At 42.1% G+C, this 22,452-nt stretch overlaps 1 long non-coding RNA gene across 1 annotated transcript; it reads right to left on the minus strand.

Moving 5' to 3' along the window:
• Positions 1 to 5,634: 5,634 nt before the first annotated feature.
• LOC119140687 lies at positions 5,635 to 18,568 on the minus strand. Its single transcript, XR_005101686.1, has 3 exons — positions 18,172 to 18,568; positions 9,208 to 9,214; positions 5,635 to 5,646 (listed from the first exon to the last, which is right to left on the minus strand). It is a non-coding gene; the product is annotated as an uncharacterized LOC119140687 (long non-coding RNA).
• Positions 18,569 to 22,452: the final 3,884 nt, after the last annotated feature.

Below are 22,452 nucleotides of genomic sequence, written 5' to 3' on the forward strand. Positions count from 1 at the left end.
GTGATGTCCCACTACCACTATTGTCTTTGTCCTATTTTCAACTAATTTTCTGTTGATGTCAGTGGATTGCAACACCTTATCATCCTGTTTCCTTTCATAGCCAGAACTTTCTTCACTTGAAGGCTTCTTTCTGTGTAACTTAGATAATGGTGTTCTTTGCACTGTTCTGTGTTTCTCATGCTCCCCAAGGCTGACTCCCTTGATTAGAAGTCACTTCATTCATAACAACTTTAGAGTGAGTCAGATTGACCTAGCATTGTGAACACTAAATCAGAGTTGGGTAATCCAGGAGTTTAGATAACAGTTCCCACTGCCCTGGACTTATTTCAGTCCAGGACTAGTCCATTTCCATAACATTTAGGTGGAGCTTGAGTGACTCTAGTCATACATGTTGTTGTTGCTAACTGGTATTGTGTGCCCAGTGAGGTGTAGTTGTACTTTGGAGACAGGTAACTTTGAGATGGAGGTGTGCGTAGTATTACAATGAGATTATTTCATCTGAGAAAAGTCTTCACCACAATGGTTGGCTCAGCCATGGACACCTCATGGATTCTTCATGTGACAACTGGTATGCAGCTTATCAGCTGTGTGGTGCCATCAAGTTCCCATTCCTGCAGGGAGCATGACAGAGCATGGCCACAGGGTCTCCACTCCGCTCCATCCTCCATCACTTCTATCAACATGTGCTGAGCTGGCAGGATGTGTTGCTTAGGGAACTGTGGCGATGTAGATTCCATGCATGCCAACCATCCTGAAGATGATAGCTATATTTTACCCTAAAAAGCTTTCTGTAATACTACGCTTCTGTTAGGACCCAATTTTTCTCTAATTCTCCCCCTCAAGGTGAATTCCCACAATATATTATTTCCCAGTTTTCTCTCTGCTTTTCCCCATCCATGCTGCCTGTACTGTAGCTTTCCCAGTTCATGGTAACTTCCTTGCAGTAATTCCATACCGTCAAGCCTGCACTGTGCATTGTACCTAATCTATCAGGAAAACCTTCTGAATGTATTGGGCTAGCATGATTAAGGCACGCTCTAGCTAACGGTGCAGACCACAGCATCTCATCTGCCTACCTTGCATTGTGTCCAAATGACTCAGTACCCAAATTTTGCCAGGGGTAGAGTGGTAGCTGAACATCTTCCCTGAATTACATCAATAATGAAACCCTAGGTCCACAGTTATACATGTAAATGTATTATACCACTGAATTAAAGTCTCCAGCTAGTGTCCCCAGGCTTAGGAGAGAGTGAAAAGTAGATCCCCGTTTCACAGCAGAGGCCAGCTGTAAGTGAAATGTCTCCTTCTATTATGCCCCACCATGTCAGAAAAAGGCCAAAAAATATGATGAAGCAGTGACACAAGCGTGTTGGTTGTTGATCTGGAAATTATTTGGCTTTGTGTTGCTAGAGGATCATGCAGAGAGAGTCAAAAAGATGTGTTTGTCCTAAACTAGCACTACTTTTCCCTTACCATTCTGCTGCTACTCAGTGTGGAGACCAGTTCCCTTCCTCAACTGATTTATATTGCATACATTACACAAAGATGAGCAAGAGAACAGGGAATGTATAAAGCAGGAAAAACAAGCATAAGTGAATCAAGTAGGCTTATGGGCAAGCACAAAATAAATCCGTGTCTTGCAAAAAGAGTTGGATTCTGATTTCCTGTAGGTGTGTGTCTTCCTTGGTGAAATGCTGAAGTCCAAGTGAACTCAAGACCAGAGAGAGGACTCATGTCTGCAAAGAGCTTCCACCTGTTTTGTTCCTCTGCTGTGTGAGAGCAACCTAAATGGCATTCATGGAACTGGAACATAGACTCGCAGTGAATTTGGCTGGGTATATGAGGTGTGTGAGTAGGTGCAGGAGTGCACATGACAAAACATTTCAACTGGTACAAGGATGGCTAAAATTAGATAATGCATGTGGGATCCTATATTTGTGAAGAGGGATGAAAAGGAGTGTCCTTTTTTACACTGGAAAATTGGATGCACAAGTTAAACCATACCTCATGGATGATGTATGTTACCATTTATTTTGGATTACCATAGCTGCTGAGGACTGCCATGCTTAGAAGATAAAGTAGTATATTAAGCACAAAACTTCAATGTTGTATCTGTGTAGTTGCTACTTCTACAGTATTTTTAGTGCTGGGTCATATCCGTGTTACAAATGCAAAGAAAACCTTTTTATTTTGCCATGTTTTTCTGAGCTTGTATGTTCTAATAGAATAAATACAGATAAAAATATAAGAAGGCCCTTTTCAGATAACCCGTAAAGGTTTGAATTCCCTTCCACATTCTCTGGGCCAAAAGATAGTTGGTATAATCTCTATACCACCAGTACAGGTCATGTTGTATAAACAGCTGGCTGTCTAGACCTTTCATATATTTTGCATATTATCTTAAGAGGATGTGTCCATTCCTGTAATTGTTTGCCAACTCCTCACTATCAGTATGCCACAAGCAAGGGCATTAGCTTTAAGAGCATTAATGTTCTGTATTCCTCTTCACATTATATGTATATCAATATTTACAAAGCAATGACTAGATCACTGGTGTAGCTTAGAAAAAATGATAGTGCTCTCACCCTGTGGTCTTTGGGCTTCTCCTCTGGGAGGAGCTCTCCCAGAAGCTGCAGATCCAAGTAGTCTTGTAAACCAGGTAATAAAGAAATCAGTGAGATTTGGAGAAGGAACTTGTGGACAAAAGAGGGCCAGTCTTATACGCAGCAGACCGAAAGAAACCTCTAAGACAGCATGAACTGAGGTGAGGCATTTATGTCTTTTTTTCTTAATTTCAAGCAGGCAACTAGGTATAAATAACATTGTTCATGAATATGCAATTTTAAGGAAATTTGTTAAAAGTCAAATGTTATGTTTGTAGAACAGCATAGAATAGTTCAGTTGGAAGGGCCGTACAATGATCATCTAGTCCAACTGCCTAACCAATTCACGGCTGACCAAAACTTAAAGCATATTATTAAGGGCGTTGTTCAAATGCCTCTGAAACACTGACAGGCTTGGGGCATCGACCATCTCTCTAAGAAGCCTGTTCCGGTGTCTGACCATCCTCTCACAGTAAAGAAATGCTTCCTAATGTCAAGTCTAAACCTCCCCTGGCACAGCTTTGAACCATTCCCATGTGTCCTATCACTGGATACAGGACTTTCCCTTTGTGAACTCACATTGATTGTGCCTGATGATTGCATTATTCCTTAAATGCCTTTCAGTAGTACTCAGTATGATCTTCATAATTCTTCCAGGTACTGAGGTTAGACTAACAGGTCTGTAGTTCCCTGGGTCCTCCCTCACGCCCTTCCTGCAAAGTGGAATAACATTGGCTAGCTTCCAGTCAGCAGGGACCTCCCCAGACTCACAAGACCTTTGGTAGATGATCGAGAGGGGTCCTGCCATAACATCCGCTAGCTCCTTCAGAACTCTGGGATGAATCCCATCAGGCCCCATGGACTTGTGAACATTCAGCTGATACAGCTGGTCCCTTACAATTTCAGTGTCCACAAGTGGAAAGGCACTGTTCCCACACTCGTGGTTCTCCGACTCAGGGGACTGGGCAGCCCAAGGTCTATCAGTATTATTAAAGACTGAGGCAAAAACTGCATTGAATGCCTCCACTTCTTTCTTCATCCCTATTAGTCAGATGACCATCTTCAACAAGTATCGGTCCAATGTTTTCTTTAGAACTCCTCTTGCTATTAATGTACTTTAAAAAGCCCTTCTTGTTATCTGACACAACACTGGCCAATTTCAACTCTAATTGAGCTTTGGCCTTTCGTGTCTTCTCCTTGCATATGCGAACCACAGCTTTCATCTCTGACTCTGCTCATATTAAGCAGTTTTCCCATTCTGGCCCAAATTCCATAGATAGGTGGTGAAAGAACGTAACTAGTAAGTAATTCAGGCACCTTTTTTTCTTTTTCAGTTAAGAATTTTTTAGTAAGGATAAGCAGCAGCTTAATTGCCTGACTTTCAGAGAGCAGGAGCTAGCTGATCACATGTAGTCAGAAAGTTAGTCACAGGAACCCAAGGAGGTCAGGAGTATAAGTCGTTGGTGAGAATGAAAGACATTAAATAATTTTGGAAGAGTGCAAGTAGCGTTGTTCTCCCTAGTCCATAGATTTGAGTGTCAAGGGCCCAAGAACTGTGGTGGTTTTTTACCTTGAGCTGCAAGCTTCATGGACTTCTGATTACACCCTATACATGAAGAATCTACTTTAATCTGCAGCATTAAACTGTGCCAGAAATCCAATAATTTGTGTTGATAGCTGAGATATATCAAGTCACAGACACTGGCATGTAAGACCATCTAATTGGATAACAGGTTTCTTTAGGACCTCTTGTGTGACTGGGTGCTCTCCATGCCCAGAGCACACTCCAAGCAACAATATTGTGACAAATGTCTGGTCTGAACAATTATGAAATGGTCACCTGGGGCTTCACCTGTGCCCTCACTAAACACTGCTATTGCAGAGGTCATCTAGAAATAGTGCTGCAGTTGGAGAGGAGTGTTAAAGCCACCATGTGTAAAGGTCTCTAAGATGCACCTCCAGGTACCTGTGAATGTGGTTGTACTTCATACATGTGGGGTTTTGGATGAAGGTAGAAAAAGAGGCTATAATTCCCCAAGATTTTCAGTCAATGTGCAGATTAATTGAGGAGATTGAGGCACGGACTCCTGAATTTGACCAGAAGACCCTTTATTAGTCCAAAACCCACGCATATATATCCTCGTTTGTTGTTCACGCACAACGTACTAAAATATCATTGGTTAATCAATACTGTTCACACACTTCTTGGCTACATATAATTGGTTAATTACTAAGTTACAAACACACTGAACTTGTTGCATATTTTTTCTCTCTTCTTTCTTATCTCTGTGAGTTTCATGTTCTCAGCCAGCTGCCGACGTGGCATTGCACATCCACTCCAGCCTCGCTTCATATCCCCGTTTTTCTTCCAGGCATTCTGCCAAGTTTATCTTACTTTCTTTCTTCTTTAGCCTTCAAGGTCCTTCACAGGCATCGCGGCCTCCAGTACCTGCCACAAAGCTCTCTACAATTCCCCCTTCTTTATTTTTAACAGAAACCACATACAGGTTAAACTGCTTTTGAATCATAGATCTTATACAATTCAATGTACAGGGAATAGTCATCAATTAACTACAATTACCAATAACAACATTCCTCCACGTATTGTAAGCTCCTGCAACCATCCGGTGATTCCCCATAACTTAAAAAGATTCCGCAACCAATCTCCCGATAGTTCATGCTGTAAGTCCTTTGACATGCCCTTCAATTTTTGTAACTGACTGTGAATTGACTCCGGATGGTCTGAAAGGTTCATACAGCACATTCCTTAGCGCTGTTCAGTAAAGGCTACTCTGCTGTTCATGCTGTTTCGTTATCTTCTAGAGGTGAGATCACATTCCTCCTTTCTGTCTCATCCTGGTGTCTTCTCATACTCCCTCAAAGTTATTTACCTCTTTGCTGCAGGATCTCAGCTGCATATAGTCAAAGCAAGGCCACAGATGCACATTATCAGTGTCAAAACAAACCACTGTCTCTGTTCCCTACAATTCCCCCTTTTTGTTTTGGTTTTTTTTTTCAAAAGGTTGCTTTAACATGTTATGGACTTTTCATTTTTTTTCTTTTTTTCCCTCATCACTTAATTACCAATTTCAGCCTTATTTTATGTGTGCATTTGTACATTTCAATCAGGTTCACAAAATGTAAAACTTCTGTTATCAGCGCATTTCATACAGAGGTTTATGATTTTTTATAAGAACATGCAATAAGCTATGGAAATTTTATGAAAATATTTTATCAGAAACTTCTAAGCAAATAAATGAGCATGAGAAATTGTGTTTAACTTGTAAATTCTATATATAAGCTGTTAAGAAACATTTTCTTATATTAAAAAAAAAGATAAAACCTACTTAAAAGCTCTTGAAATCTTGCACTTGGGTGAGTGTTCCACTGTGCCTCCATTCTAAAGCATGGAAGTGGAAATTTTGTAGAAGAAAGTTTTACTTGAAATAATTGCTCAGCTGTTATTGCTGCTTTTCAAAGAACCTGAAAGCATACAATGAAAACTTAGAACTAAACAAACAGCTGAACCTTTAGATTGTTGCTGGAATTAAATGTAGAAGTTAATTATAAAAGTTTCTCAAAATGTTCTGGTTGCTTTGTGTTGTTTTATTTTGTTGGTTTTTTTAAAAATATATATATAACTATAACTATACACAAACAGGGAAATAAAAAAGTTGCTTAAAAAACCCCCGAAAAATAATAGTATACAGTATTTACAGCTTAATCACCTTTTTTTTTTTTTTTTTCTTGTGCAACCAGAGACACTTTACTGTAACAGAGAAGCCCCTATTTACATCTCTGAGCTCGGACACAAACCGCAGCTGCATGCACCACCAGGCTCAGGGCAGAAATCATTCATGCAGTTACATAGCTATATATCACTACAAGCATGCAGACACCTATTTATCACTAAATAACCATGTTCATCTTTCCTACTCTCCTTCACAATACCTAGCTGTTCTCTCATCTCTTCTTAGGTCAGACATTCTCCATCTTCCTCTCCTATATCTCTCCTCAGACATTCTCTATCCTCCTCTTTTTTGCCTGTTAATTGCGACAAGGCAAAGGTTATGTGTAGCTGGGTGACCATGACCTGATTTATGTTATGATCAACTAAATGCTGAATACAGGAAAAAAGTCATGGGGGATATAAGGCAAACATCAATAAGGTGGTTAAGGCAATTATAATAAAACCTGCAATACTTTTGAGCCACGGCCCAAAGTTTCCCAGCCGTGAGAAGAGACCAAAGGCATCCCGCCCCTGGCTCTGCTGCAGATTTTTGTTTAAGGCTTTTAAGTTTTGTATACTTTTGTGACTTAATTCAGAGTGGTCACTCAGATTCACATAACACATCCTATCAAAGTCTTCACAGTCGTGTCCCTGTACTAATAATAAAAATCAGTAGCAACTCGGTTCTGTAGCAAGATATGACTGACAGAATCAACATCTGTTAATAAGCCAGGAAAGAAAAAAAAAAATAGCTTTCGTAGTATTACTTTCTTTAGCAAGCTAGCAGCCTAATTTACTAAGCAAGTTAAGAACGTGTACTATTCTTACAGAAGAGACTAGAGAAACAAAAAAAATGTGTTATGCTGCATTCCAGAACTCAGCTTGAGAGTTACAGTCTGCTGTGAGTTCTGCATTATAATCATTTGAAACATGTCGGGGTTGCGATTGTGAAAGTTGCCTGTTTACAATTTTCCTTGGCATTATCATAGCTAGTTGTTTTAAAAGCAACCCTCGAGCTTCCTCATGCTCGACCTGTTGTTGCAAAATATTCTGAAGCCGATCAATAAAGTTAGTATATGACTCTTTAGGACCCTGCAAGACTGTGGCGAGACTCCCATATCTGGACTGCCTTAATAGCCATGTCCTTCATTTGCAAATAGTTGTCCCTGGGTTACCTTGCCTGAGTCACAGAATCAGCACAATTATTTTCTCCAGCCAAGTGCTCCTAGTTAACAGCAATTCCCCGATTAAGGTTTTCAGTCAAGGCCACTACACATAGCTCACAAAAATCAGATAACCACATCATATACTGTATCAGAGTTAGTACCATACAAAGCAATGACTTCCAATCATGCAGTGTGAGTGTATAAGGCTCTGCCATCACTTCAAGAAGGGACATAGCAAATGTAATATGAATCCTCCCTTCCCGCACTGCTTTGCTTAACTCTTTAACAGCCTCGTATTGCACAGGCTGCCACTCTCAAAGTTGATTTGTTTGACAAAATACTGAACATGCCATAGCGACTCCCAAAACCCATCACTTAACCACTTCTCACTTGCATTCCTGCCACAGATCCCCTGGACCCCCTTTCACCCTCCCCGAAAATACAGTCAATGCATCAGGGGTGGAAGGGGGGAGGGGGGGGGGAGGAAAAAAGTCTCGTTCCTTTTCTGGATCTTTCTTCTTTAGCCTTCAAGGTCCTTCACGGGCATCGCAGGCTGCAGCACCTGCCACAAAGCTCTCTACAATTAATTTATAATTCTCTTTCCCATTCTGCTTAGAATCCTTTTGGTGATGCTAGCTGAAAGGGAGCTAACACAGGTATGGTCTGGTGTGCTCTGCTTATACTGAGCATTGAGCATGTAATGGGGGTGCCTGGACACATTAGAATAGTGCATAAGTAAAAAGGTAAGTCAGTTATCCTGAATGACAGAACTAGTAAGTTAACCCCATGACAAAAAAAAACCAAATAAACCAGTATAACTAGGCCAAGGATGGCCATCATTTAAAAGCATAGGGTCTACTTTTTTGGTCTCCAAATATTGTGAAACACGTAGTAGGACAAGTGTTGAGGGTCTGTAGACAACTTTTCATTGTCTAGGACAGAGAATTGTGATGGCTGTGTTTTCCATTAGCAGGAGTAAAATAGGTACTAATGGATATGAGAAGCAGAAAAGTAAGAGGCATCTAGGGCTTGCTAGTTTTGGGCCAGCTTTCTAGAAACAAGCTAGCTGTCACAAAACTTAAGATTGCATCCTGTTACTAGGAGGGAAGAGGTGAGAAAACATAATGCTATAGATTCAGGAAAAAGGGGTAGCTTTGGATCTGGGTATCTCACATTTGGCAGTGTTTCTGAGATGTGCTGCTCCCAATGAAGAGACTCTGCTTTTCTTGCTGTCTTCCATATATAGGGCAAATACCATCTTAGCCTCCTTAAGAGAACTGCCTCCTTAACATAGCACACTGTTCTGTCACCCCTAGCTTCCCTAGGGATGTTTCCCTGGCCTCCTTTCACAAGAATTTCCTAAATCATGCTCCCCTGGGAACCCTGAACACGGATCTATATTCCAAGGCTTCCAGCACAGTCCAGCTCAGGCCGTATGCCAGGGAGTTTGATCACAGCTTAGCCTGAGGGAAACAGTTTCCAGTCAAGCCCCATGCTGCTGACACCTTACCTCTATTTGTTTCTTAAATTTGGACTGATTCCTGCACCTCACCCTTCTTTTTCTCAGGTTCTTATTTGGATAAGAGGAGTGGTTCCTGTGGAGTAAGCTAAGTAGGAATTCACTTGCCTCTGTGTTTTGTGAGTGTAGCATGCTAAGGAAGATACAATCCATAATTAAAACAAAATTGTGCTGTTTTCTAGGAAGTACTTACTAGCTCAGAAGTTAAGGCATGAAAAACAGTGGCTGAAATTTTCTGGCAGGTGTTTCCCAGACCAGGCCAGATGGCAATACCTTATTATGGCTTTAAATTTTTATAAATAATCTTCTTACTGGCAGGTGTTTTCATAATTTCCATGAGTTGATGGCTATCTTGTACAATAATCTTTCTAGGTAGAGGCACTGCTTTAATTATTACATTTTGTGTAGATGCCATTTTTTTTTATTGCAAATACAGCTAGGTTTTTCAAATTGTTTTAATTTTTTCCCCTGCTGATTTCTCTGCCTTTTATTTGCAATTCATTTCATCGGCAGATGACACTGGATCCCATTCTGTTAGAGAAGGCTGATAAGGTTAATCTTTGTATCAGTATGGTCCACTCAACAACCATGAAGAGCGAAGAACGTAGCTCCAGGTAAGGTAGAGCTGAAGAAGAAGCCTTGTTTGCAGGAATACAGACTGATTCAAGATTTACGCAGAATCAACCAAATTGTTGTAGATGTACACTCTGAAGCCGAGAAATCTCGCAAACAAAGAACTCAATAGTCAGATGACTACTAAGCAGGTATTTGTTTATTCAGTGCTGGGCATGCGGGGCAGGGCAGGGGGGGCTTGGTCTCTTTACTGACTTCTGCTTTATACACTTATACATATTCATTAACTATTCGAGAGTGAGCGGTGTTTTATTCAAAATAAGAGAATGCCTTCTTGGCGCTTGCACACTACTTCCTGGTGGTTGTCTGGGGGGGTCTTTTTGATGAAGGCTTGACGTCTTCCTCTTTATGAACTTTTGAACCGTCCTCCATTGCTCATGCGCATTTGTTCTTGGCAGCAATCCAAACTACAAAGCTGGTTAGTACTAGTTTGTTTCTTCTTTATCTTCTTGGTGTCTTCTGACTGGCTTACACACACCTTGTAGATTAGGCAAGCACAAATATTTTGCAAGCATCAGCTTAATACTTTACAGACATAGTCAAACAAAAAAGTAGCTTCGTATCAACCCAGTGGTTCCTAATCCATATATGTTGTTGTCTAATGTCTCTGAAAAGGCTTCTGTATCCCATTGGAAACTAAGAGCCAAAAGTTGTTTACCTTTGAATGAGAAAGTCAGACTACTGGAAGGAATATGCAGTTATGCTGGACTGTGTTGTCTCAAGGATCCAAGACTAGTCCAACCTTATTTGGTAATGTCTTAGCTAAAGAATTAGAAGACTGGCAAGGTGAGAATCCCCCAGTTACTTTGTTACAATATGTGGATGATCTGCTCTTAGGAGCTCGAACTGAACAACAGTGTCAAGAAACAACCTTAAGTTTGTTGAATTTCCTAGGACTTGCAGTTTATAGAATGCCTCAAACAAAGGCACAATTAGTAAAACAAACAGTGATTTACCTTGGATTTGAAATTTCAAAGGGACAAAGGAGGTTGGGAATTGAACAAAAAGAAGCTATTAGCCAGATAGCTCCCCCACAGACAAAAAGGGAACTCTGAGGTTTCCTTGGAATAGCTGGATGGTGCCAAATGTGGATTAGCTGTTTCCACCTTAAATCCTGCTACATTGCTACCTAAGACTGATGAGGATGATTTATTACATGATTGTATACAAAACCTCCACTGAGTATATTCTAGCAGACCAGATCTGAAGGACATGTCACTAGAGGACCCTGATTGGACTTTGTAGATGTCCATCGAATCATTGTTAGAGGGTTGGAAGTTAACAAATGAATATTCATGTAATCGTGTATAAATCTGATTGTGGAAACGACCAAGGTGTTCTAGTCCACCTGTTGCAGATTACCTTAAAGTTTTACCAAATCTTTCTATATTTTGTGAAACAGCTATAGAAATATCTTGATTTTAAAGAGTTAATCTCCATGTTAGCTATGCTGCTTGTTATCTGAGATTGTGTTACTTGAAGTCCCTATTCTATAGACCATAATAACCTCAGTCCTTATTCTCTAGACCATAACCAGAGCACCTAGGTTCTATTGTGTATAGGATGAGTTATTGGACAGCTTGGCAAGGCCGATATCCAGCCGTCCAACTTGGCAACAAAACTTACTTTCAAGGTGTCCTGAAGTGAACTACCTTCATTATAATACTAAAAATCACACCCACAGGTCAAGAATGGAAGAAAAAAGTGCAAATGGTGAATTATCTAGTTCTGCTTCCCAAATGTCTTCTCTTGCATTTCTCTAGACAATAAAATAAACACCTCCCATCAGTAGGTGCATCATGTAGTAGGTCATGTTGATTTGGTCTTTCTTCTTAGAATGTCAGCAAGTTTTCCATCAGTTGCATTCTCCTCTTGCCCACAGTGTTTAAACACTTTGCAGCTGTGGGCCAGGAGGAACAGAACCATTCAATTTTCCAAGTAGAACTTGGAGCCTCCTGCTTGGTTTAGCTGTGAGGGGATCCATATTAAGTAAACCTGTAGAGGGGAAAGCAAGTCTCTGGATATTCTAAAAAATGGCTGGATGTTTTTTGAAATTAAATTTTCCATTTTAGATGGTCTCACAAGTGCCCTAGTATGTCATAACTGATCTTATAGAAAGATTGTGAGGATGTCTGAATGAAAGAGCTCTGTGTGAGCTTGCAGAGGGAAGGGATGTTCAGACATATCTAATGTTTATCTGATCTTTAAAATAACTTCATAAACCACTAAACATCGTTGCTAGAGGTGAATGTGTTGAGCCAGCTTGTATGCTGTATTCCCTACTCTCCTCAGAGCCCTTCAGTGAGCCACTGCCATTCTCTCTGTGCAGATGCTTGGGACTCCATTGTGAAGGTGGCATATGGCCGACCAAGTATTTGGCTGGATAGTTTGCAAGATCAATGAGCTGCTGGCTGAGAACATGCATCCTGAGGTGGAGCTGAGGGAAATAGGTGAGTTCTGCCTGCCTTGCTCCTGTTCTGTCCCCAAACGTACATCCCTCATCCACGATGTAGGAAAGGCACAATACAAGGTTTCACAGAGACTGCATTTTAAAAAATGTGATCATATTGGAGTTACTAGTCAGAAGCATGAAGTTTGTAGGGCCTCAGCCAACTCTGGGTAGTTGGTTGGTCTAAAGCAACTGTGAGACTAGTTCTGGGGTACTCTGGCTTTGCAGAGGAACTGGGGGTTGGAGTGGGATTTCTCCTAACTAGCTCTCTAAGGGGAGTTATGAGAGAGGTGCCACTGGTGAGTTGACTGGGAGTTCCATGTGTCACAAGATCTGGGTGATGGGAGATTTAGTTGTGTGTTGGGGCATGCAGCTATCTGCAGGGGTGGTCTGCAGGCTCCATGGTGAGCTCTTCTTCCCTCTTTTAGGTATCTTGGATATTTTTGGGTTTGAAAACTTTGCAGTGAATCATTTTGAATAGCTTTGCATAATTTAGCCAATAAGCAGCTGCAGCACTTCTTTAACCATGTAAGTCTGCTGTGTGTGGTGGGGAAAGTAGAGCACTGATCTACCTGGCATATGAAGGAGAACTTGGGGGAAAACAGGTCTATTGTCTGGAAGGGCAGAAATAATGATTAGTGAAGCAGGGTAAAGAGCAGCAATTTTCTCTGCTGTGGCAGAGGAGCCACTGGTGCAGGGAAGGAAGGAGCAGAAGGGTCAAGCAATGACTAAAGTTGGCAGAGCAGGGATGCTTGCGCTTTGAGAAGCATTCCTGCTTTATGCACCAGCATCAGTGAGTGACAAGCTTATGGAAGAGCATGCAGAACAGCAGTTTCATCTTGTGCCTCTGATGCCATGAATAAGAGCCACGCCTCTGTGCTTTGCTCAGGGTGGGAAGGAAGGTGGTGTTGTCTAACCAAGTCTTCTGGGTGCTCCAACCTCTGTTTTTTCTGTCTCGGCACATTTTCCAGCTGAGCCAAGCTGCCTATAGGGAAGAAGAGCTGCCTTGGGAGACTATCACATTCAACAGTAATTAACCTATTCTGGTGAGTGATAATAGGACTGACAGAAGAGAGGATTAACATATAATAAGTTATAAAATAAAAGTCCTGCATCCACTGTGCAGCACCAAAGGACAGTCTAATGGCTTTACCTTTACCTATTGGGGTCCAGAGTACAGCAGTCATTATTTTATTGCAAGCACTGAGGAACACAGTGAGAGCAGCCAGGTAATTAATGTTTTGAAAATGGAGGCACTCATTTATACATTCAAATGGTAACTAAACAGCTTGTGTTCTAGGACTATTGCATATAACCTTACTGCTACCAATTTTGAAAGAAATGGCACAAATATGTTGGATTGATTGGAGATAATTTTTGGCACAGTAGTAGAGATGAAAATCGGGTCATTGTAATATGTAATTTAGTAATCTAATCCCACAGTTGTTGACTAAGTTATTACTTGTGACTTTCTTTATTACAAAAATTAACACCTAACATAGAAAGGAGAGTGGCAGACTGGAGATAAGAAAGGGAGCAAGAGAAACAAGGGGATACATGACAACAGGAGGGAAGCCTATTCAAAGGGAATAGGGGGAGAGCAAGGAAAAGAGTGAAGCATAAACCAAAAGTAAATGAAACTTCATAATAATCAAGGAAAGCAGAACAAGAAAAGGCAAATGTCTCAGTGTTATGCTGCACTCCTGTGGTTCTAATGCCTCAGTGCCATCCTCTGGGTTTTGTTCCTCAGGATTTGCATCTGAATGGGGTGCATATGCATTTACAGAATTCACTTTTGAGCCAGTGTACATGCAGTTTAGCAGTTGTTCCTGGCAAGCTGTGGAGGTGGCTTTCACAGCAAGCCTGTGAGCACTGCTGGCCTTAGTGACTTGCTGCTCTTTCCCCTAGGTACAATATACGGCTGGGAACTTTTTAGAGAAGAACCGAGACACCTTGCCAGCCAATGTTCATGGCCTCTTCATCAACAGCATCACCCCCTTGCTCAGTGTGCTGTTCACAGGTAAGTCCCTCTGTTACAATAAGATATCCCACATGAATCAGGGCACACCTTAGCAAGAGCTAAGTGTGGAGATGAGGCTCATGTACTACGAATATGTTTCACAGCTGACAGCCTCAGGGAGATTCTGGGAAGGCTACAGTCTGGATTGGGGCTGCTGGCATATACCAAGCTGTCAGAGCTGTTTGTTCCCCTTGGTACCTAGGCACGATAGTAGGAATAGCCTTCAGAGGTGTTCTTCCTGTGGAATTGAAGGGCCACTGTATAGGCATAGTTCTGACCACAAGCTTGACCTTCTTTACAGATGCTAGTTACAGCAAAGCCTGCTCTTTCCAGGGATCAGTTTTTGGTTAATTGCTCTTTTTGCTGAAGGAGGATGTGTTTTCCCATCAGCAAGATCTCCTGGGATATACCCAGTAGATTTTCTAGCCAGCATCTTTTGGTTTGACTGTGACTGGAAAGCAAGGCAGGTTATATCTTCTTCCAGAGAATTAGCTCAGATGTCTTCCCTCAGATCAGATAGCCCATCTTCTCCAGGGCCAGTGCAGGACTGTCTCCACTGGTCCTTTCCGTATGCTCTGTTCTTGTCTAGAAATGAAGGTGGATGAAGCCATAGCTCCTAACTGTTCACACTGAAAATTGAGTGCTGTGGAGCAAGCACATGAGTGTAGAGATGATCCTTTTTGAACACATTTTGTTTTTCAGGTACAACTTGTTAAAAAAACTCTGAGGTTGTGCATTATTTCTCTCCCACCACTGCACTCCCTTTTTCCAGTTATTGATAAACCTTCAGAGTCTCCAAAACTTCTGTGAAAGTAAACATTTAAAGAAAAGTGGTTTTCAGCTCTTCCGCTTAGGAGTATCTTTCTTTGTTACCACTTCCTCACTGTTACTGAAGATACTTAGTCTAGTTCCAACTCTGAAAGTTCACAAACAGCAGAGAACCTGTTCTCAGTGCAGATTGGTTGTCCAGTCCTGGGCAACCGTCTGTAGGTGGCCCTGCTGAGCAAAGGGTCATCTGCCAGAGTCCAGATGACCTCCAGAGGTCTCTTCCAACCTCAACCTTTCTGTGTTTCTATTATTCACATAAGACCATTGCATCAAGGGTGTGCAAAACTGTCATTAGATCCTTCAGTAAATTCAACTTCCCTGAGTTTTTCATCTTGTCACTGAATTAGTTTTAAGTTATCTGATTTTATATAACCTCCTATGTTGGCTGCTATAGGTGAGCTTTCCATTTGCTATCTATACTTTTTTCTGCATTGTTAGATGCCTGTTGTTGATGATATTTCTTTTGAAGGTCATTTAGGGTTGTTCAATAATCTGATTGCCTTGTCTTCTCAGTGGCAGAAAATAATATTGCCTGGATTGTATGCTTCATATATTTGCATTTTCTACTCCCTTTCTTTAGCTCTTTCATTGTATTTCCAGATGGTGAAACGTAAAGTCCTGTCTGTGATTCAGTATTTGTAGGGAAACTTGTGTGTGAAGTGAGGTTTGAATGTTTAGACATGGTTGATTGTAAGCAAGGGTACAAAATTAGCTATTGTCTCTGTTCTTCCAGCCACTATCTCCAGGATGGGGACACTGATTCCTCATGTGAAAGCCAAGGTATTGCACTTCAGGTCCACATGACAATTGACAAATGATGGCATAGTTACCTGATATTTATTATTTAAGAAACTGGCTGAAAATATGAACAGACAGGAATTGGTTGAAAATATGAACAGACAGCAATCTGCTTGCAACAATTTCTCCTTTGTTTTTTTACAAGGTTTTCTGTTTGCCTCTATTGTCACTGGACACTAAGGGGACAGACAGGTTCTTTTAGGGAACTTTGGCAGAATGATGAGAGCACTAAGTTTTAGTTACAATTAAAGTTTTATTTTCCTAACAGCATTTTATGATTAGCATAGAATTTATAATCAGAATAACACAGGATTTCTATAAGCAGAATCAGTGCAGTACAATTTTATAAGTAGCATAGTACAGAATTTTATAGCACTGCTTAGCTTATGGTTTCTAATCACCCGGACCCTCTGCAGATTGGGTCAAATCTTAATACTTGGCTTGCTGTATCAACATAAAAATCATAATCTAGACTCAAAAATCATATAAAAGAATATGAGTCAGTCCTTGCAGGAAGAAGACGACCCACCTGGGTGTGATTCTATGCAACCTGCTCTAGGTGAACCTGCTTTAGCAGAGAGGTTGGACTAGATCAGGGGTCCTCAAACTACGGCCCGCGGGCCGGATACGGGATCCTCAATCCGGCCCCCGGTATTTACAGAACCCCCCCGCCGGGGTTTGGGGGGGGGAAACCAAGCAGCCGCAGATGACCTCCTGCCACTTCATCCGCGCGCCGGCCTCCGCAGCCCCCACGCACCCGCCGGGACCGGGCTGGAACCAGCGCCTCGTCCTCGACCTGCCCCCCGCAGGGGGCGCCTCTGCGCGGCGGGCGAGAGGCGCGGGCATCTCCTCTGCCGGGCAAGCTCAGTCGGCAGCCTCTGCACTGCGAGGTCCAGCCAACTCGGGCGAATCGCCAGAGCCCGGGCGCGGCAAAGTCCCTTCAGTCCCTTCTGGCCACCCTGTCCGGACTGCGCGGCCGGGCTGAGGAGGGGGGCGGCGGCATCAGCGAGGGGGGCGGCTCCCCCGTCTCTCCCTCCCTCCCTCCAGCTCCCAGGCAGGACAAGCAAGCCAGCACCAGTGGGAAGCGCGCGCACCATCATGTCAAAAAAAAGAAAAATTGACTCCGAGTGCGGGGTATTCCAAGAAAAGTGGACTTCTGATTATTTTTTCACGGAGTACAAAGAAAGAGCTGTTTGTCTGAATTGCCAGAATTCAGTGTCTGTGTTCAAGGAATACAATTTGCGTCGACACTACCAACCTCAACATAAAGATAAATATGATTCTTTGGTCGGACAAGTGAGAAAAGATAAAATATTAAGACTGAAACATGGATTGACAACTCAGCAAAATACTTCTGTGACGCAAAAGCAGCTCAATATATCATCACTTCGAGCAAGCTATCAAGTTGCCAAGCTCATAGCGCGCACTGGCAGAGCATTCACAGAGGGAGAATTTGTTAAAGAATGCCTTCTTTCTGTGGCCAAAGAGATGTGTCCAGAGAAGGCGCATTTATTTAGTACAGTGAGTCTTTCAGGAGCTACAATTACACGAAGGATTGAAGAAATGGGGGAAAATTTGAATCTGCAGTTGCATACTCCTCAAAAAACTTTGCTATTTCTCATTGGCACTCGACGAAAGCAATGATGTTCGTGATTCTGCACAACTTCTAATTTTCATTCGTGGGACAAATGATTCTTTCGAAGTCACGGAAGAGCTTGCTGCACTGAAAAGCATCAAAGGAACAACTACAGGAGAGGATATCTATGAGAAAGTTTGCCAAACTATGAATGATTTGGAGCTGGACTGGGGTAAACTATTCAGTGTGACACCTGGTGGTGCTCCTAGCATGGTGGGGTCCATGAAAGGAGTGGTTGCACGCATTAACAAAGAGATGGACAAACGCAGCCATTCACATCCAATAGCCATACACCGCATCATCCACCAACAAGCACTGTGTTGTAAATCACTGAAGCTGGACTCTGGCATGAAAATTGTGGTTTCTTGTGTTAACTTCATTAGATCTCACGCACTAAACCACAGAGTGTCAGGAATTTCTGTCTGAGCTAAATGTTGCCTATGAAGATATTCTGTACCACACAGAAGTCCGTTGGCTGAGTCGAGGGAGAGTTTTGAAACGATTTTATGACTTACTTCCACAGGTTTATGATTTTGTGCTTTCTAAAAACAAAGAAGTACCAGAGCTCAAAGATGCGTTTCTGACAGATGTAACAGAGCTACTCAACAATTTCAATGTCCAACTTCAAGGAAAGGGGAAGCTCATCTGTGATATGTATTCACATGTGAAAGCATTTCAAGTCAAATTAGACCTGCTCATTAACCAAGCAAAGGAGGAAAACTTCTGCCATCTCCCCACAACTCAAAACCTGTCTGCAGAAAAAACAGCAGTTGCATTCCCAAACAAAACATGTATGGATGTTCTAGAAATGTTGCAAAAGGAGTTTCAAATTAGATTTAAAGAGCTTCGTCTCCATGAACAGGACATACAGCTTTTCCGGAACCCATTTTCTGTTGACATTGAAACTGTTGATCCGATTTACCAAATGGAATTGGCCAAACTACAGACCTGTGACTCGCTGAAAGATGCATTCAAATCAAGCAGCCTTACTAATTTCTATGCGTCTCTCCCCTCAGAGACATATCATAATCTCAGGAACCACGCACTCAAAATTGCAACCATCTTTGGCAGCACCTATGTCTGTGAGCAGACTTTTTCCCGAATGAAACATCTGAAATCTCCAATCAGATCCAGACTAACTGATGAACACTTGCATCACTTGCTACGACTAGCAGTGACAAATATGGAACCAAAAGCAGGCCCATAGTTCACATTGAAATATTATTTGTTTTTGTTGATTACAATTGTTCTTCATTTTAAATACTGCATTCTTTTTCCTGTTTTTTGTGCACTACTACAAATAAAATATGAGCAGTGTGCATAGCAATTCGTTCATTTTTTTCCAAACTATAGTCCGGCCCCCAACAGTGTCTGAGGGACAGTGAACCGGCCCCCTGTTTAAAAAGTTTGAGGACCACTGGACTAGATGATCTCCAGGGGTCCCTTCGAACCCCAACCATTCTGTGATTCTGTGACAGTGGATGTGTCCCTGGCTACCAGGGGGTCATGGATCTCACTGTCCAGCAACAATCCAAATTCCCCACTTAGGGCTTGTAAGTGCTTGATTTTGCGGTGTTCTGTGTGATGTATGCTTCCCTGTTCTGTGATGGGATCATCAATAACACCTAGTTGGCCAGGTGCCTGAGACCTTCAAGGCCAGTAAGGAGGGGAGTAATCAGCCTGGTGCCCAGGAATCTTGAGGCTGGTAGAGAAGGGAAGAAATCTGTTTGGTTTGTCTACTTGGTTCACAGGACCTTCAGGGCCTGATAATGAGGGGAAAGGGGACTAATATGTGACCAGCTCAGTCACAGAGAATGGCCATTTGCCTTATAAAATGGTGTTAGTTATGCTAACCATATTACCAGGAGTTGGGAGCAAGGTGTACCAGTCACACTCTGCTGATATGTTTAACTTTTTCCCTCCTCTGAAATTAATTCTTTCTCCTTTTTGCCATCTGCTTTCCAGCAGAGCTTTTTGGATGGCAATCAAGCACTCCTTCCAGGAGTAATCCTTTTGTTTGGGTCTGGTTTCAGGTCATATGAGGAGCAGATGACAAGTTCAACAGCACACGAAAGCAGTCTGTCGGAGCTCAGTTATAGGTAAAGTATTGCTGCCCTGCAGTGCCCCTTGAAATGAGTGCAGCGATATTTTCATGAGAGCTTTCAGCCTGCTAAGCATAGTTAAAGCATCAAGCATGTAGACAGGGTTTTTTTCTGGGTGCCAAGCGCAGCTGATCATGGTGGGAGTGACCCAGTTGTTGTCAGAGCCTGAAAAGTTGCTGTGAGGCGGGAAAACAGTTCTCGCTGCAGGATATTGCACACTGGGCTCTGGCAGTGCTTTGGCTTGCTGGACTGTTGATCTTTCTCTGCCCTCACCAGCATTCCCTGATGGTGCTCATGGAGAGGATGTATTCTGTCAACTTGCACTTTGTAGACTGTCTAAAGCTCAACAGCCAGAAGGAGCCAGGTGTAGTGGACAGCCAGGTGGTGCCGCAGCAGTTCAGGAAAAGCAGTGTCCTTTACAGGTACTTCTGCCACATCTCAGTGGGGAGAGAAAACCCCACTGAAAGGCTGCGGAAATAGCTGGAAGCTGACTGGTCTGAGTCTCTTCTTGCAGGAGAAAGAGTAGGCAAACTTTTTATGCACATAAAGGTTCTGGGTACTTGGTTGTTTTTGTGCCACAGACTGCTAGGTCCAGGTTTGCAATCTTAATTCTCTCCCATTTCTTTTTCATTAATGCAACAAAAGTTACAGAAGCTAGAGGGGGCAGATGCCCGCTCGTTGGAAAAAATGTTAGAAAATGCCTGGAAAGTATATAATAATAGGGGAAAGGTGGAAGAGATAAAACAGAAAAATGAAAAGCTGAAATATAGTAAGATACTGGCAGCAGCCATAGCCGAGGAAACTAGTAGGGTTAGAGGGCTGAGCCATCGGGGTCCGAGGGGAAGAAGGTTTCCTGCTGGAGCACTAATGGCCAGGATACCATTAAAAAAGGATCAGTGTGCTTTCTGCAAGCAGAAAAATCACTGTAAAAGGAAATGTCCACAACTAAGTCAGCAGGGCCTTGAGGAAATGCCAAGGCAGGATGTTAACATGATGATGTTAGACTCAGACTGAGGAGGACCAGGGGAAGAATCAGAGCTTACCCCAACAGAACCCCTGATTATTATAAAGTTGGAGAATGAGAAAATACAATTTTAGTAGACACTGGAGCTACATATTCAGTATTGAATACATGCAAGGGTAATTTGAGCAATCAAAGCACGTCAATTATTGGTGCCACAGGGCAGAAAGCAAGCATCTGTTTTTACAGCCTTTGAAGTTTGGAATTGGGAAAAGGCTGTTAACCCATCAATTTCTTTATATACCAGATTGCCCTATGCCACTATTAGGATGAGACATATTAAGTAAATTGGACGCACAAATTACTTTTGAAAAAGGGAGAATCCAGATCCATATTCCTGAAAATAAAGCTTTGGATGCCCAAGTTTTATGTTACAGAAGGAAGTCGAGTTACAGAAGAAACCAGAAAAAGTTGAAAACACTGTAACACCTCTTGTATGGGCTTCAGGAACACCAGGGCAATCCCAAGCGGTGGAACCAGTAATCATCCTGTTGAAACCAAATGCCAGGCAAGTAAGACAAAAGCAGTACCCCATTAAACTAGAAGTCAGGAAGGATTAGAGCCATTAATGGAACAATTCATAAATTTTGGGTTACTAAGAGAATGCCAATCAGAATATAACACTCCAATATTACTAGTCAGGAAGCCAAATTCAGAAGAATATAGACTGGTCCAAGATTTAAGAGCTATAAATCAAATTGTGCAAGATGTCCACCTGGTGGTAGCAAACCCGTATACCCTCTTCACCACACTGAAGGAAACAGATAAATAGTTTACTGTATTAGATTTAAAAGATGCATTATTTTGCCTTCCACTAGCAGCCGTGAGTCAAGAATTGCTTGCTTTCAAATAGGAAAGCCCTAAGACTGGTAGAAAAACCCAATTGTGCTGGACTGTGTTACCGCAAGGATTTAAAAATAGTCCTACAATCTTTGGAAATCAATTAGCCAAAGAGTTGGAAAGCTAGCAAAGGATATATGAAAATGTCACCTTGCTGCAATATGTACATGACATACTGATAGCAACCAGTAATAAAGAAGATTCCATACAAATGACAGTAGACCTCCTAAACTTTCTGGGTCTAGCAGGGTACAAAGTATCCCAGAAAAAGGCACAGATCACTCAAGAAGAAGTAATGTATTTGGGATTTACAGTTTCCCAGGGCCAGTGTAGTCTTAGAACTGAAAGGCAAGACTACTTGTCAAATCCCAGAACCCAAAACAAAACAAGAGCTTAGAGCATTCCTCGGAATGGCTGGATGGTGTCGCCTATGGATAATGAATTTTGGACTCATTGCCAAACCTTTATATGAAGCTGTATGAGGAAACAGAAATCTCCTTGTCTGGACTCAGGAGTGCAGAGAGGCATTTACTAAATTGAAACAGACCTCTAGCTCTAGGCCTCCTGAATTCAGAGAAACCATTTGAACTATTTGTGCACGAAAGATTACATATTGCCTTAGGAGTGTTGGCCCAGAGACTGGGATCATGGAAAAAACCCATGGGGTACTTTGCAAAGCAACTAGACAACGTCAGTAAAGGATGGCCAACCTGTCTCTGAGCAGTGGCAGCTACAGTACTACTGATCCAAGAGGCCCGGAAACTGACACTTGGGCAAAAATTAACTGTATTTGTACCCTATGCAGTTACAATGGTTCTGGAACAGAAAGGAGGACACTGGTTGTCACCAAGCCGAATGCTAAAGTATCAAACTGTCCTTTTGGAACAAGATGATGTGGAACTGAAAGTGACCACAACCCTGAATCCCGCAGCCTTCCTCACTACTGATCCTAGTGGAAAAGAAGAACTAACTCATGATTGTTTACAGATGATGGAACAGATATACTCTAGCCAAGTGGACTTGAAAGATATGCCGATAGAAAACATGGACTGGAACTTGTTTGTACATGGTAGTAGCTTTGTGCAAAATGGGACCCAAAGAGCAGAA

The sequence above is a fragment of the Falco rusticolus genome, chromosome W (assembly GCF_015220075.1).
Source record: "Falco rusticolus isolate bFalRus1 chromosome W, bFalRus1.pri, whole genome shotgun sequence".
NCBI lineage: Eukaryota > Metazoa > Chordata > Aves > Falconiformes > Falconidae > Falco > Falco rusticolus.